Here is a 16,682-nt window from a genome sequence, read left to right as displayed (position 1 = left end):
GGAGTCAGCTCTCCCACCTTTCCCCCCACTGCCCTGGAAGCCAACTTCTTCCGCCCACTTCCTGTGTGGGCGCGCCCCCGGCTCTCCCTGCCGACGGGACGGGCCGCTCTGCGTGTGTCACGGATTTTCCCTCCGGGGTGAGGAGTCAGGTCCTCGGGCAGCCCTGCGGGAAGTGTGCTAGTGACCTAAACACCAGCTTCTCCCCAGCCTGTGCGGGAGCGAGGAGGACGGGGCCTTGGCTTCCTCTCTGCAGCATGGCCCACTCATAAGGCTTGAAAAGGCGGGGTACGGTGTCAGTTTCCCCGACAGGGTGCCCCTTCCCCACCTGACTCTCCCCTTGTCCTGGCGGGCTCTTGGCCCTTGATCTTGGGATCCACCATGCCAGCTGCTTCCCCCAACCCCCCACCTCCTGGCACCACCACTCCTAGTGGCCTGGGACGGGTGCCTGGACTGGTCAGAGCCTCCCTGCCTCACTGGGGAGTCCAGTAGAGCCCTCTTGGGAAGGCGGGGAGGAGAGGATAAAGGAAGCCATGCCTGGCAGAGTAGGTGCTCAGGTTAGCATCAGTAAACGACTGACACGGGCGGGCGGGAAAGCAGGTGGCCACTCACTCACCCCAGGTCCTGACATCTGTCAGCCAGTATTGGGGCTCCTTTGAGCCAGGCTTGGCTGGCACTGGGTCTTCAAGAGGCGTAACATGTGGCCCCTCCAACAAGGGTTCCATTTGGGGGGTGCAGGGGATGCACCCAGGATCTCTCTGGATGGGACTCACCCCCACAGCACTCACAGCCCCCCTCTTGTGCTCACAAGCTTGCCTTCGAGACCCTGTAAGAAGGCCTGGACCCATGATTGCAGAGAGAACTGCTTCCGGCTCAGGGCCCTTTCATTTGGTAGCTCTTTTCCATTGTGGACAAACATTTTGGCCAGTGCAAGAACCTTGGCTCGGTTTAGTGGGTGTGTCTGGAAGGTGGGTCAGTTTCCACAGTGTCCTTCAGGTGCCTGCTTGTTGTCCCCTCCTGGCTCCTGCGTGCACTGACCACATGGCCTTGGCCATGTCGCTCTGCTGCCCTGAGTTCAGTTCCCCCATTGCGGGTGGGAAGTTCTGGCAGAAGCTGGAGGAAGATGATCTGTTCAGGAGATGTTGCCAGAAAGCTTGCACCAGTTCACTCATGCCTGTACCAGTACAGGTTCTTGTCAACCTATTTATTTTTTGCCCATTTCATACTTGGAAACACTGACTCTTATTTTAAAAATCAACATTTAAGTAGATAATACTGAATGCGGCAAAAGTAGGTTTACAGTTGTGAGTATGTAAAACAGTTTAATCTTGTATTACTATTAGTTATTATATTATTTTTCATGTGAACAGCTGTAAACCTATTTTTGCCCCACCCTGAATTTGTTGGGCCCATTTTTTTCTCCTGTAGAGAAGTGAACTATCTTAATTCTTTTAAAAATTCATTGAACTAAAGTGGATTCAGTTACTAACAAATTATGCTGCAAACAGAATTGCCTGTACTCCTGTCCAACATTTGTAGGTGATACCATGTTTGAGGGAGGGAAGCTGTCTGGCGGGGTGCAGGCACTGTGTCCTCAGCTGCAGCTTTAAGGGTGCAGGCATTGGGTGGGAGCTCCTGTCTGGTAGGGTTAGGTAAGTGCCAGAAGTAGGTGGTCCTCACCAGGGGGGTGAGGAGGGAGGGTGGAGGGTAAGAAGGCATGCCTCAGGCCAGGGGCAGGTTCCTGATGCAGTGTCAGCCCCGCCATCTCATGGCTCCCAGGGAGAGTGAGAAGACAGGTCTGGACGCCCTCTCTGCCACCTCAGGATCTTGAGTGTGTGATATATATACATCTTGGGGAAGCAGTGGGTGCAGTTTGGTGAGCTCTGGCATCTCATAGATTGGGCATAGTGCCTGCCTGGTACACAGGAAGTGCTTACACTTGCTGGTTAATGGCCTCAGCTCATTCCCTCCACCTCGCAGGCCTGGATCCCCTCCCTGCTGTTCCCACAGCCACCAACTCTGCTCCTTGGCTTGGTGTGATCTGTAGCGTCCCCACTGCATCTCCCAGAGGGCAGCCCAAGCCTGCTGCCTGGGGCCTCCAGCTGGCCCAGCCTGTGCTGCCCTCACTGCCAGATGCTTCTGATTCTCCCCTGCCACCCCCTCTGGACTTGCCTGAGCCCAGCTCCCAACACTCATCCGTCATGCCTCCTGTCCTGCAGGCTCAGCAACCAGGAGGGTTGGGGCAGAGCTGATGAGAGCAGCTACTCTGTCCCCTTTGCTCCCTTCCCTCCCTTTTATAATCTCTCGCAGAGGATAGGGAGACTGAGGTAGAATGGGTGGGAGCGACTAAGGAAGGCTCAGCAGCTCGAACTATGTGGGAAGGCGTCCTTGGCACGGATTCCCCAACCCATGTGTTTGCAGAAGTCACAGCCAGATGGGGTGGGTGAGCGCACCACTGGTCTCACCCCTGCAGCTGAGCTGCTCCTGTCGTAGCCTCCCTAGGCCCCACTGACTCATACCAGCCCTTGGGTTACCACCTTCTTATAGCCATTGTATAGATGGGGAAACTGAGGCAGGTGCAGAGAAGGCGTGTTTTGCTCAAGGCTAGGAGCCCAGGCAGCCTGTCTTGAAAGGGCAGGCACCTGCTGAGGAGGGCAGGGCGACTGGAGGCCTCTGCGTGGGGCCCAGCCTCCTCAGTGTCTGCGTGGGGCAGGAAGAGCCCTGCTTTTGCTGAAGCCTGGAGGGCTCTCCTGCCTGCTGAGAGTGCCCTGGGCCTCGGAGCAGAGTCCTTGGGGCTGGAGCGCAGGGAGAGGCCAAGCGCTTTTGGAGCCGGAGCTGGGTGTGCGTTCTGCTGTTGGCATGAAGAGGCACGACTTGGGGGGGCTGGGGAATCCTGAGGTGCTGATGTGGCCCTGCTGGTCCCCAGCCAGGAGAGGCAGCTACAGATGTCCAAAGGCTGTGACTCCAGGGCTCACTGAGGCTGTACTGCTGACACTCCCTGCTGTCCCACAAGCGGAGGGTGTGTTGGGCAGAGGTTTGTGAATCCCTCTTGGAGCTCCCTCACTTTTAAAAGCGCCGAGACTGACTGCCGCGGCACCTGGGCTGCTTCCATCTGCCGGCCTGGGGGGAGCAGCTGTGTGCCTCAGCGTCCCCAGGTATGGCCTTGGACTCAAGACTGGCACACTGACGGAGCTGCTTTCCCACAGGAAGGGCAGCAGGTGGCCAGGCCTGGGACCAGGAGCCTGTGGCCCAAAGGTGGCTTTTGCCTGGGAGGCGAGGAGGTGCCGCCTGTGCTGCACGGGGCTGTGGTTTTCACACTGGCTCCAGGAAGGGTTGGATCCTGCTGGGCCCTTAGCTGTGTGGCCCTCGACGAGCAGCTCTGCCCACTGGAGCCAGGATGGGTCGCAAGGGTGCAGGTCACTGCATGGGTTGGTGCACCTGAGCCTGCGGGGGTGGCGGTAGGGGGTTGGTGGCTGAGGCTCCCTGGGCCTGAGCAGCTGCCTGGGACAGAGCCACGGCCAGACCAGCCTGGGCTCCTGCCGCGCCCCCTCATCACTTCCTGCGAAGGAGGTCAGCTTCCCCTCCTCAGTTTGGGGCAGTCACCCCTTAGACCTTCGCCATATCAGGACTCTGGGTGAGGGGCCACTACACATATTGGGGGTAAAGAAAGATTTGGTTTCTTCTTAGACAGTGAGGTGAAGAGGTCCCATGGCCAGGGCTGGCCCGGACCTTGCAGGCTCTGACACATGAGGCCCTCCCAGGCCCTGTGTGGCTGTCCAGCTGCTGTCCTGGGCATTAAACCCTGCCAGCCTGCTGGGCTCTGTCGTGGGAGGTGGACTGAGCATTTGCAGCAGTCATTTTTAAAAAGGCACAGAGTTGCAGAAAAGCAGGTTTCATTCAAGTGGATAACGACAGGAGTTTCCATAGTTCAGAAGGCACCATGCACTTTGAGTCTGTTGTATCATGCAAAATAATTGTGTGGTTTGTATTTCAAGGATTTGCTTTTTTAAAGACAGTTTTCTGCATTGCCTCCCTCATAATGCTTCCACCTTCTTTAGGGGAAGTTGTAAGTATAACCAGAGCAGAGGGAATGTGTCTCTCCGCCATCTCTTTGCCTCACTTCCTCTGTAAGTACATTGGTGTGTTGTGCTGAGAAAGTAACTCTTTTTTTAGAAAACACTAGAGGCCCGGTGCACAAAAATTTATGCACTCTGGGGAGGTCCCTCAGCCCGGCCTGCACCCTTCGCAGTCTGGGACTTCCCAGGGGATTGGGCCTAAGCTGGCAGTCAGACATCCCTCTGGCAACCTGGGAGCCCTTGGGGGATGTCCAACTGCGGCTTAGGTGGGCCCAAGCTGCCATGGACATCCTTAGTGCTGCTGAGGAGGTGCTGCACTTACAGCCGTGCACCCGGCTTGTGGCTGAGCAGAGCTCCCCCTGTGGGAGCGCACTGACCACCAGGGGGCAGCTCCTGCATTGAGCATCTGTCCCCTGGTGGTCAGTGAGCATCATAGTGACCGGTTGTTCCACTTTTAGGGTCAATTTGCATATTATCCTTTTATTATATAGGATAACCGTAGGTGAATTTTCACACCTGACAGAATTAATAATGACTCCTTAATGCTGTCTCCTATCCGGTCATTGTCTGGATTCCCCATTTTTGGCTCATAAAGGCAGCTTTGCAGTTGTTCTGTTTGCATCCGGGTCTACTCCATGCAGAAGGCCTTGCTGCTTTATGGACAGAGCCTCGTGAGCCTGTCTGGCAGTCGCCCCTCCTGCCTCCCTGTTGGAAACCTAGAGCTGCTCTTTCAGCTCCATTCAGGACTGACACACACTCTTATCTTTTCTTAACTTTCTCTTTTTAAAAAAGTTGGCCAGAATGATGCCTTCAGTTGATATGTGGCCTGGTTCTTGGTGTGCTGGCTTGTCGTCCCCCATCTAGTCAGGACACCAGCCTTATGGCACCTACTTGTGCCTGCAGGGGCCCTTGGTCACCCATTGGGTTTGTTCTGACTGTGATGCTGAGAGCTGCCAGCTCTCTCTGAACCAGGAGGGAGGCTCTTATCTTCATTCCACAGGAGGGGATGCTGGGGCCCGAAGAGTGAGGGTGACAGCCCATGCTGTGTGCTAGCAATACTTGATGTGACCCTGAGTGGTGCCCTCCCTGGGCCTCGGTTTCGGCCAGTGCGTCCCTGAAGTCCTGGTAGTGGGCCGCTTCCCTCTCAATGATGACATAGGGGGGACGAGGACCCCATTCTGCAGGCTCCTGTGGTTTGCTGCCTGGGATTGCCTGGGCTCTCTCTTCCCTCGTTGCCCCTCACCCCCCATCCTGCACTTGCTGCAGGGTCCAAATTGTCCCACCAGCCGAGTGATTCCCTGAGAGCTGTAAAATGTGACCTGGGTGGTCAGAGGGACACTGGCCACAGGAAGGGGGTGTGCCAGGAAGACTGTCTACAGTCCTGACCCAAAGCCTCGCCTGCCATCAGTCACCGTGTTACCTGGTGCAGATGCTGGGGCTGCGGATGTTCCACCCCTTTTGGGAGGGCAAGCCCCGAGCAGCCTCAGAGCCGTCTGCGTTCTCACCAGCGCCTGTTGTGGCCTTTATCCTGTGGCCAGTGTTCTGAGGGAGAAATGGTGTTTGGGGGGTTGATTTATATCTTCTTCCGTGAAGCACTCAGTTCTGCTGTAACACTTGTTTAGAAAGTGCCAATTGTGCCCTAGCCAGTTTGGCTCAGTGGATAGGCATCGGCCTGTGGACTGAAGGGTCCTGGGTTCGATTCCGGTCAAGGGCATGGACCTCGGTTGCAGGTTCATTCCCGGCCTGGGCCCTGGTCGGGGCTTGTGCAGGAGGCAACCAATTGATGTGTTTCTCTCACATCGATGTTTCTCTCTGTCTTTCTCTCCCCCACTCTCTCTAAAAATCAATGGAAAAATATCTTCAGGTAAGGATTTAAAAAAAAGAAAAGTGCCAATTTGTTCCAGAGTGGATGATATTTGCGGGAACAGTGTGAGCATAATGAGATTTTAGCATTTGCTTATGTGAGATTTTTGTCCCCAGAACACACCAGGTGAGCATAGAACCTGACCCAGTGACCCACACACCCAAATCTGGTGCAACTTTGCATCCCTTTCAGAAGGCCCTTTTCTTAACTTTCTCTTTTTAAAAAAGTTGGCCAGAATGATGCCTTCAGTTGATATGTGGCCTGGTTCTTGGTGTGCTGGCTTGTCGTCCCCCATCTAGTCAGGAGACCAGCCTTATGGCACCTACTTGTGCCTGCAGGGGCCCTTGGTCACCCATTGGGTTTCTTCTGACTGTGATGGGCAAGCCCCGAGATGCCTCGGCCCCGGCACGCGGCCTTGTCAGGATACAGTGCCATGTGTGTTGCAGCATTTGTGTCTTTTTAAATTGTTTAACACATGCTACACTGTGCTGCCTTTTCCAGTTGATTTTTAACATTAAGCTCCTTTAGAAAACTTTGAGACTTACAGAGCAGTTGTGAAGCTAGCAGAGAGGTCCTCTTGCCACCAGCATCTTCCCGGAGTGTGGTTAGCCAGCGGCCATGCCTCTTTCTTCACTGAAGTTCACATTTGTGTAGATAGCCTTAGTTTTTATCTGCTGTTCTTTTCCTACTCCGGGACCCGTCCAGGATCCCACAGGACAGTTGTCCTAACTCCTCAGGTTCTTCTTGGTTGTGAAAGTTTCTCAGACTTTTGTTGTTTTTGGTGACTTAGACAGTTGTGAGGAGGACTGGTCAGGTGTTGTGTTGAATGTCCCTCGTTTCGGATTTGTCTGATATTTTTCTTGTAATTGGAATAGGGTTATGGGTCAGGGGAGGAAGACACAGAGGTGCAGTGCCATCTCCCCGCATCCATCCGGTCAGGGTCAGTGACCACCCGGCGAGGGTGGCCTGGACGCCTGGCTGAGGTGTTTGTCAGTGTCTGTACTGGAAAGGTCCTTTCCCCGTTCCAAACTGTGCGCCGGCTCTCCTCCTGGAGGGCATCCTCGGACATTATTTGGAATTTTTCTGCATGGGAGCCCTGCCGCCTTCTTTATCCATCCATTCCTTCATATTGGTGTGGGCTCATGGATGTTTATGTTTGTGAAAATCCAATGCTGCTTTACTTGGTTGCTCAACTTGTTTCTGATTTGGTCCTTGGAAGCTCTTTCATTTGGCTCCTGTGCCCCTTTGAGATGTCTGTGGTGATTGCCCTCTTCCTCCCTCTCTCCCTTCCTTTCTCAGCACCTCCTTGCTTTTCAGCACAGCAAGGTGCTCCAGGCTCCTCCTTTACATCCCTGCCCCGTCCTGGATCAGCTCCAAGTAGCCGGGAGGGTCACTGCTTCCCGGCCCTCAGCCGACAGCCTGGGGGTAGATGTGTGTCCTCTGCACATGTCTATAAACACTTGTAGATATAACCACCTATGTGTGTATGAAGCCGACCTGAGCTCATCCTCATGTCTCCACCCTGTCTCCCCCTGGCCATAGTGCTGCAACCATTCTGTGCCTGCACACCTCACAGTGCTGTCCCAACTGCTGACCTGAACCCCCTTGGGGAACAGTTTACCAACTAGACTGGAGTCGTATGTGCAGCTTCCTTTGCTTTGGTCTCACATACTCTATTTCCTAATAAGTTACTTAGGCAGCACTCTGTGCCCCATTCCCTTCAGTGAAGTGGTTTTATCCATCTGTAATACAGTGCGATTATTTTACCACATTCAGCATTTCATCCTGGGATCCACTGACCTCCTAAGTGACTTTTAAAAAGGCTGCACCTACTCTTTGGGCTGTAACATCATCTGGGTTTTGACAGATGCAGTGTCATTTGTCTACCATTAAAGTATCGCACAGAATTGTTTCGTTACCTTAAAAAAATCTTCTGCCCTGGCCGGTTTGGCTCAGTGGATAGAGTGTCGGCCTGCGGACTGAAGGGTCCCGGGTTCATTTCTGGTCAAGGGCACTTGCCTGGGTTGCGGGCTTGACCCCCCCAGTAGGGGGTGTGCAGGAGGCAGCTGATCAACGATTCTCTCTCATTATTGATGTTTCTATCTCTCTCTCTCTCCTCCCTTCCTCTCTGAAATCAATGTGTGTGTGTGTGTGTGTGTGTGTGTGTGTATCCTATCTAATAATAGAGAAACATGGTAATTAACCATAACTTCGCTACCCTTCCCATTGGCTAATTAGCAAGATATGCAAATTAACTGCCAACCAAGTGGCGGCCGGCAGCCAGGCAGCTGAAGCAAACAGGAGTCTTGCTTGCTCCAGTGAGGGAGGAAGCCAGGGTTCCCGCCTGCCGCTGCTGGGCTCTGAGCTCTCTGAGCTCGCACTCTAAGACACAATGTTGCAAATATAGAAGCTAAACAAACCCCATGCTTTCAGCCAGCTGGCCGAGCTGGAGTTGCAACAGTGTTTCAATTATAGAACCCAAACAAACCAGATACCTGCTTTCAGCAGCCGAGGTCTCAGAGCTGGAGCCGAGCCTCAGAGCTAAAGCCGGCTCTTAGTTCCAGTGACAGCCATAGAAGGTAAATAAATCCCAGAATTAAAAAGAAAAAGAAAAAAAGGAGCAGTTGGGAGCTTCAGTCACCCACCAGCTTGAAAACGGCTCTCAGCCCCTCACCTAGACTGGCCAGGCACCCCAGTGGGGACCCCCACCCTGAAGGGGGTGTGCCCAGCTACAACAGCCATCATCCCCTCATCCAGGCTGGCCAGGCACCCAAGCAGGACTCCCACCCTGATCCGGGACACCCTTCAGGGCAAACCAGCCAGCCCCACCCATGCACCAGGCCTCTATTCTATATAGTAAAAGGGTAATATGCAAACTGACCCCAACAGCAGAAGGACTGGGAATGACTGGTCACTATGACACACACTGACCACCAGGGGGCAGAGGCTCAATGCAGGAGCTGCCCCCTGGTGGTCAGGGCGCTCTCACATGGAGGAGCTCTGCTCAGCCCCAAGCCAGGCTGATGGCTGCCAGTACAGCGGGGGTGGTGGGAGCCTCTCCCGCCTCCTCAGCCGCACTAAGGATGTCCGACTGCAGTTTAGGCTGTTCCCCGCTGGCAAGTGGACATCCCCCGAGGGCTGCCGGGCTGCCAGAGGGAGGTCTGATTTCCAGCTTAGGCCCAATACCCCGGGGAGCGGGCCTAAGCGAGCAGGTGGTCATCCCCTTAGGGGTCCCAGACTGCAAGAGGGCACAGGCTGGGCTGAGCCCCGCCCCCCCCACCCCCCACCGAGTGCACAAATTTTTGTGCATCGGGCCTCTAGTATATATATATAATCTCCTGTGCTTCACCTATGCAACACCCTCCCTCCACAAACCCCTGACAACTGCTGATTTTTTACTGTCTCCACAGTTTTGCTCTTTCCATAATATCACATCATTGGAATCATGCAGTACATAGCCTTGTCAGACTGTCTTCTTTCACTTAGCAATATGTGTTTAAGATTCATCAGTTTTGTTATGTGATTTGATAGCCTTTTTTTTCCTTTAATTTATTTATTTATTTATTTATTTATTTATTTATTTATTTATTTATTTATTTCAGAGAGGAAGGGAGAGGGAGAGAGAGATAGAAACATCACTGATGAGAATCATTGATCAGCTGCCTCCTACCCACCTGCCACTGGGGATGGAGCCCGCAGCCAAGGCATGTGCCCTTGACTGGAATCAAACCCAGGACCCCCCAGGAGTATCGAATTCAGTCTGCAGGCCGATAATCTATCCACTGAGCCATTTTTAAATCACAGAATAATATTTCATTGTCTTGATTAAGACTAGGGGCCCTTTTTTCTGTCAGGGGCCATTTGGATATTTATAATATATCCCGGCCATATAAAATTATCAACTAAAAAAAATTAGCCTGCTATATTTGGTCAAACATTTAATTAACTCACCCCTCATGCCTTGGCAGGGCCAGACCAAATGATTTCGGGACTGGACATCCCCCAATCCTGGTCTAGATGTACCACATAGTTTGTTTATCCTTTCAGACCAGGCATCTTGGTTGCCTCCAGTTTGGGGCATTATTAAGAAAATTGCTATAAGCATCTAGTGCACATGTTTATTAGGGCATAAGTTTTACTTTGCAAGTAATTCTTGGCTTGTCTTTTCATTCTTTTAACAGTGTTGTGTACAGAGTAGTTTTTAATTTAATACCATTTTGCAGATCGTGCTTCATCACCAAACCCAAGATCACATAGATTTTTGCCTATGTTTTTATTTAGACATAGTTTTGTATTTCACATTTAGGTCTGTGGTTCATTTCAAGTAATTTTTGTGAAAGGTTTAAGATCTGTGTCCAGATTCGGGTTTTTTTTGTATGTGTATGGCTAGTACCATTTATTGCAGAGACTATACTTTCTCAATGAAATTGCTTTTGCTCCTTTATAAACAATTAGTTGGCTGTATATGTGGGTCTGCTCCTGGCCCCTGATCCCATTTTCTGTCCCATTGATCTGTGTGATTGTCCTTTTGCCGTAGCCCTGCTCCTGACTGTGTGTTACTAGTTTTATTGGGTTTCTGTCTTTTTTCTGCGTCACTCACGATGCCTTCTCTTCAGCCCTGTGGTGTTGATTGTGTGACTGCACACCCGACTGGGGTCTGCAGCCGGGTCTACAGCCCCAGGCTGCAGGGTTGGTCCTGGTCACCATCAATTGATGATGGCTCCTTTTTAAAAAAATTTTTCTCTTGTCTTGAGAAAAAGTAGTAGAATGCAAATGGATAAAAAGAAAAATCATGCCCTGGCTGAGTGGCTGAGTTGGCTGGAGTATCATCCCATACACCAAAAGGTTGCGGGTTCGATTCCCGGTCAGGGCGTGCACATCAGGGGCAACCGATTGATGTTCCTCTCTCTCCCTCTTCCCTCTCTCTAAAAAAGTCAATAAAAACATATCCTCGGGTGAGGATTTTTAAAAAAGAAGGAAAGAAAAATCACTAGAATAGTTGGTCAGATTCTCAACAGAGGACAAGTGTGAGGCTTCTCTCCTCCGTGTCTGTAAGGCGGGCACAGGACTTCCGTTTGGGCTGACTTTCCTCCGGGGACACCACTAGCAAGCTGCCTAACGCACTGCCCCTGCATTTGACCCTGGAGGCGACAGGTGTGGCACAGGAAGGGTCTGCAGGCCTTGTCCCTCTGGGCAACTTGCGGGTGTTCAACTTGCAGGTGTTCGGGTTGGAGGGTTGAGGCTGGGAGACTAGATACCTGGCTTTAGCTCAGGGTCCAGGCTATCCCTCCCTGAGCCTGTTTCTCCTCTCTTTTCATGTCAGGGTCCTCATTTCCTCGAGGTCTGGGAGCCCCTAATGTCGGGTGATCTTAGTCGCTGGGGCACCTGGGACTGACCCTACGAGGGTGACTATGACAGAATGCCAGACGTGGGGCACACTTGGTCCCTGAGACCTTTTCTTTCACCCTGGCTGCAGCTGTTGACAGATGCATCCACCTACTGGAGCCCCTGGAGGGACCTGTGAGCATGGCAGCCACCCCACTTCTCCTTGGGCTCCACGCCCGCCCCGAGGCCAGCCGCAGAACTCATTACAGGGACATGGCCTGAATTACAGTCTCTGGGCACTCCCTTGAAGCTGGCTGAGTGTCCCTTCCTAAAATGCGCTGAGGTTAGAGATGAAGTGAAAAAGCCCGGCCACTCCAACTGGGCTGCTGTCCTGGGGCTCCCAGCCCGCACAGTCCTGCCTGCCCTGTCCTAGCCATCCTCAGGCCTGGGACAAATGGAGCTGGACAGCTGTCCCTCCTGCCCTGACTGCAGGCCATTGAATGGAGGTTTTGTCAGACAGCCAGCTGCTGAGGAAGATGGTGGCTTGTCTCCAGGCCCTCGGATTGGCCTCTGTGTCCCTGAGTGGAAGAGCCAGGGTCTGTGGAGCCTGCCACCAGCCCCCCGGGGCTCAGCTGGCCAGAAGCCTGTCTGCTGCCACTGAGGCAATTAGGGTGTAATCTTCTCTGAATAGCACCCAATTCTGCCTAAATCTCTCCTGCCCAAGAGTGGATGCCAGTTTTCTAAAAGCAGCTTAGTGCTTGGACGCTGCCCCAGGCAGCTGGGGTGCAGCAGACGGTGGGATGGACGTGGGCAGATGGGACAAACGTGGCAAGTGGTGTGTGATAACTGTCACAGCCCAGTCTTTGATTCCCTCAGCCAGCATGTAAGTGCTCTGAAGGGAAACTGAGGCTGGAAGCCACACAGTGGGGAGGGCAGGCCAATGGAGAGGATAGACATCAGACACGTGACCCTGTTAGGACTGGGATGGCTGTGGATTCCCGGCACACTGGTCTGATGGGTGAGGGCTGCCCGCCAGGTAGGGTGTGCCGGTGTGCCCAGCCTCTAGCCTGCCTCCCATTTCCAGGAGGAAGTTGCCCTCTCCTGCAAGGGCCGGAGCAGCCTTCCCAGGTTCCTCCCTGCCCACCTGCTAGGTGAGCCTTTTGGGCCTCCTTGGGGTCCAGCTCCATCCTTGACCCACTCTTTCTCCAGCACATTCCATCCCTCCTGGGACACCCCAGCTCTGGGAAGAGGAAAACTTTTTGGAGTGAGAAGCCCTGTGGTGCCAACCAGGCAAATCATCTGACCTCATTGAGCCTCGATTTGTTCGCCTATGAAATGGGAGTGGTGAACTTTCTGCTTTGCCTGCTGTTGTGACGATCAAGTGCTATGGCACTCTCTGTCTCCTTGAGGACACAGCCACACCTTCCCAAGCTGCCTCCAAACACGCCCAGGGGCTCAGTGCCATACCCACCACACCTGTCTGCCCAGGGCATGCCCTCAGAGCAAGGGAGGAGGGAGTGGGTCTGAGGGTTCTTCTTGGAGCTTCTCAGCCAGGTGAGAGGGGATGGGGTGAGCAGGCTGAGGGTGGTGAGCTGAGGTCTCCTTGGGTGGCCGTGGGTGTTCCTTTCGGTGGGTTGGCAGGTCCATGAGCACCTGGCTCTGTGTGGTTCTCGGCTGACTTAAGTTCCAGTGGAAGCACCTGCAAAGCCAGTGTGATACGGCATTTTCTGCAGGCCAGGATCACCTGGTGAGCTTTCAAGAGTCCGAGATCAGTCTCAGGATGGGACACGGGTGGTCGAGGGAGGCGGAAGTGTTCATGCTTCCGAAGGGACCCCGGAGGGAGATGAGTTTGGGAGCCCCATCCTGTCCCTGCAGCTTACTTTGGGATCTGAAGGCTTCCTGCCCATGTGGTGGAATGTCGCTCTGCATTTGTCTGCATTGGGGCCCAGGAAGGTGCCCCGTCCCTGAATACGTGCTGTTGGAAGGACCCACCTCTCTGCATCTCCCTGCGAGGTCACGACCACCCCTGCCCTGGGCTGGACCTGGAGAAGTCTCTCTGGAGGTGTGCGTGAGCCGAGGATACACCCAGGTAGAGGGGTGAGGGTGGGGGCCTTTCTGCCTCTGAGTCCCTGGGGCTTTGTCCTGCTGGCTAGGGGGAGCAGTAAAGAGGAGACGCCTGCAGCACCTCTCCCCCAGACCCTGCAGCCCCTCAGCCTTCCCAGCAGACCTGGGAGGCACTGTCCATGCCCTGGACCCGGTGTTCCCGTCCACCCACTTGTGGTGTGAGCCCCCCCTCCCCCTGCTGCAGTGTCCCCATGTCCTCCCTGACCCCCAGTTCATCTACAGGTATTTGCTGAGCACCTGTCACTTGCCAGGTGTGGGTTCTCAGTGCCTGGCATGGGGTGCCCAGGTGCTTGCGTTCCTTCGTGTAAGAGGCCATCCTGGCCCGCACTGTGTATCTGGGTGTCGGGCCGTGCCTCCCCCAGGCCCCAGTCTGTGTTTGTGAACTGAAATGGTAGAGTGCCAGCCTCAGGAGGCATTAGACTGAGGGAGGTCTGCAGGGAAGGTCCCTGGGTAGCCCTCAGCACTGTTCCTGCTGCCCCCGGGACAGACCCTCTGGCCCCCTGGTGACCTCCTGGCTCTGAGATGTGGCCTGATGGGGACCCAGTGGGGACTCATACAGTTTGTAGCCCTCCAGAAGGTTGTGTCTTACATGGGAGCTTGGACACCCCTCCCACCCCCAGTGGTTTCCCTCCCAGAGGCTCCAGGAAGCTGCTCCTGCAGCCCCTGCTGGCCCGTCCCTATTTGCCCAGGAGACCCAGCCACCGCCTGTCGGGATGCGGGGATCTCTCTGTGAGGTGGAGTGAGCACCTCTCCATCGTGGGCCGCACTGTCAGGGCCTCTCACCTCCAGGGACAGATGCTTCTGGAGCGACTCTGGCTGCTGCCCAGATGATTCTGTCTTCTCAGCAGCTCTCACTTTAAAATGGGGAATAATTCACTGGTAAGAAGATGCAGGTTGTTGGGCTCCTGTGGGTGCCCCCTGCTGAGGGTCATCCTCATGTGCCTTCCAGTCCCTCCCCCCAGGGGCCCTGCAACCTCGCTGTATGGTAGACTCTGTTGTAGACATCTGTGCTGACAGCTGTTCCCAGGTGGCTTTTGTATCTGGCTCCTCTGAGAGGCATGAAGTTGCCCATGTTGGTGGTTGGTTTTCTGTGAGCACCGTGCCCGAGTCACTAGCACCTCCCTCTGGGGACCTCGGGGTTCCCATGTCTGGCGCTCAGGGTCACAGCTACGTGAACACCCAGGCGTGAAGTTCTGAGCTCTCACCTTTTTTTGCAATTCCTGTGAGATAGGCCCATCTCCCCATGTCCAGAATGGACACACAGACAGTCCCCCAGTTCCCTGGCAAAAAGGCCAGCCTCTTCTCTGCCACGCCAGTTACCCAGCACCCGGGGAGGGGTTGAGTTCCAGGAGGGAGAGAATCTCCATAAATCCGCGAAGCAGGCCTGGCCTAGCCAGCACATTCCAGACTCCAGGCCCAGACCCCAAGGCTGGGCAGGGCCGGCTGGCGGGTGTGCCTGCACCTGGAACGGTTGTTTCCGACTCCCTGGGTGATTCTGAGGCTCAGGCAGCTGAGCAGTGGGGCTGTGGGTCCTGATCCTGGTTTTGCCTTTCAACCTCTTCTGCCTCTTTCCTGTCTTTGTGGTGGTTCCACTGGGAAAAGATGTGGAGTTGTTTGTTCTCAGAGTTCAGTTTCTTACTTGTGGAAGGAGATCCCTCCCAAGAGAGAAGCTGATAGGCTCCCGTTAGCACAGACTGTGAAGTGCATAGGCATGGGCTAGTGCCCACCCTCCACGGCCTCTCCCAGCTGTTCCGTCTCCCTTGACCCCTCAGAGCTGGGAGGGTGCAGAGGGCCTGGTGGGAGCCTGGGGGCGCAGAGCTGAGCTGGCCCTGCTGAGCCACTTTGTTTCTGGGTGCCTTGGAACTACCCATGGGCCTTAGGGTGGCCTCCCTGGGTGCCTTCCCGTTGATTGCAGTCGAGAGCCCCTCTCATGCCCTTTCCCCGGACCGGGTTGTCTGCTCAGGTGTCTGCAGGGCAAGCATGTCAAACTCAAAGGCTACCACGGGCCAAATAAACAAGGTTTAAGTTTATGTGGCCACAAAAAAAAATAAAAGCTTCCATTTTCATAGAAACATAGGTTTATTTCGATAGAGACATGCTGATTACAAAGGGCTGAAATAAATGAGTCATTGTAAACATAAAATAATAGGACCTTTTAATAAAAATTAAAATTTTTTCTTGAACATTAGCTTACCAGACAATGAATAACTTCACAAATAAATAAGCATAAAGCAAATAAACCTATTTTTCTTGCTTTCCAAAAGCGAAATGTTTCCTGTTGCGCACACCAAACAAGTCAGTCCAAGACTAATGACGTGGCCATCGGCTGCTAAAATATTCGCTGCTAGTAGTAGTGGAGAGAAATGGTGCGCCTGCGTGTAAGGTGCGTAAGGGAAATGAATGCAACACGATTATAGTAACCAGTCAGTAGCGAACGTTGTAGTTCGTTATTAATAATTATGTATAACAGGATATTGTAAAAATTAAGTTACAAAATTTTTATTAAACCATTTCTTACATACCATTATATTGTCTGGGCTGCAAAAACATTCGTTGTGGGCCACAGAGTTTGACATACTTGCTGTAGGGGCTTCCCTTGGTTCTCTCCAGCTGCCAGCAAGGCTGTGTGGCAGGGTGCTGGGGCGCAGTGGCCCGGGGGACTGCAGCTTGTTTCTCGTCCCCTTTCCTGACAGGACCTTGCGTTCTTGTAGCAGGTTTTTGCTGAAGTGTGTTTATGGAAGTTGATCTTTCATCTGGTCTCTGGTGCCTCTGTCTCCTTAGTAAGAAGGTATTGGCTCCCTGGGGTATATCCAGCCTGGGGCGCGTTGGCTTTTGTCCAGGGGTAATGAATGATTTTGGCTCTGAATTTCCCTATTTTTGACTTACTGTAGGCCAGGGTGGGGTACGTGTGGCCCGTGAAATCGTTTGGTCTGACCCTGCCAAGGCATTAGGGGCGAGTTAATTAAATGTTTGACCAAATAGAACAGGCTAATGTTTAAGTTGATAATTTCGTATGGCCGCAAATGATGTTATAAATATCCAGATGGCCCCTGGCAGAAAGAAGGTTCCCCACCCTGCGCAGCAGTCCCATCCACAGGTTTTGTGTGTTCACTCAGCGTTTTGTGTCATGAGGTGCTGTTGCCTGAATTTGCAGATTGTCGACGTTCGTTGCTGGTAGGGCTCTTGTGCACTCACCATGCTTCCCTCCCCAGGTTTGAGCTGTTGGCCTCTGTACCACTGTACGCATGCGTGTGGATGGCACGGGCTGGGCTTTCTGGTGAGTGGAGGATAGGCAG

This window comes from Myotis davidii, unplaced genomic scaffold (genome assembly GCF_000327345.1).
Source record: "Myotis davidii unplaced genomic scaffold, ASM32734v1 scaffold287, whole genome shotgun sequence".
Lineage (NCBI taxonomy): Eukaryota > Metazoa > Chordata > Mammalia > Chiroptera > Vespertilionidae > Myotis > Myotis davidii.
This window is presented reverse-complemented; position numbering follows the sequence as displayed.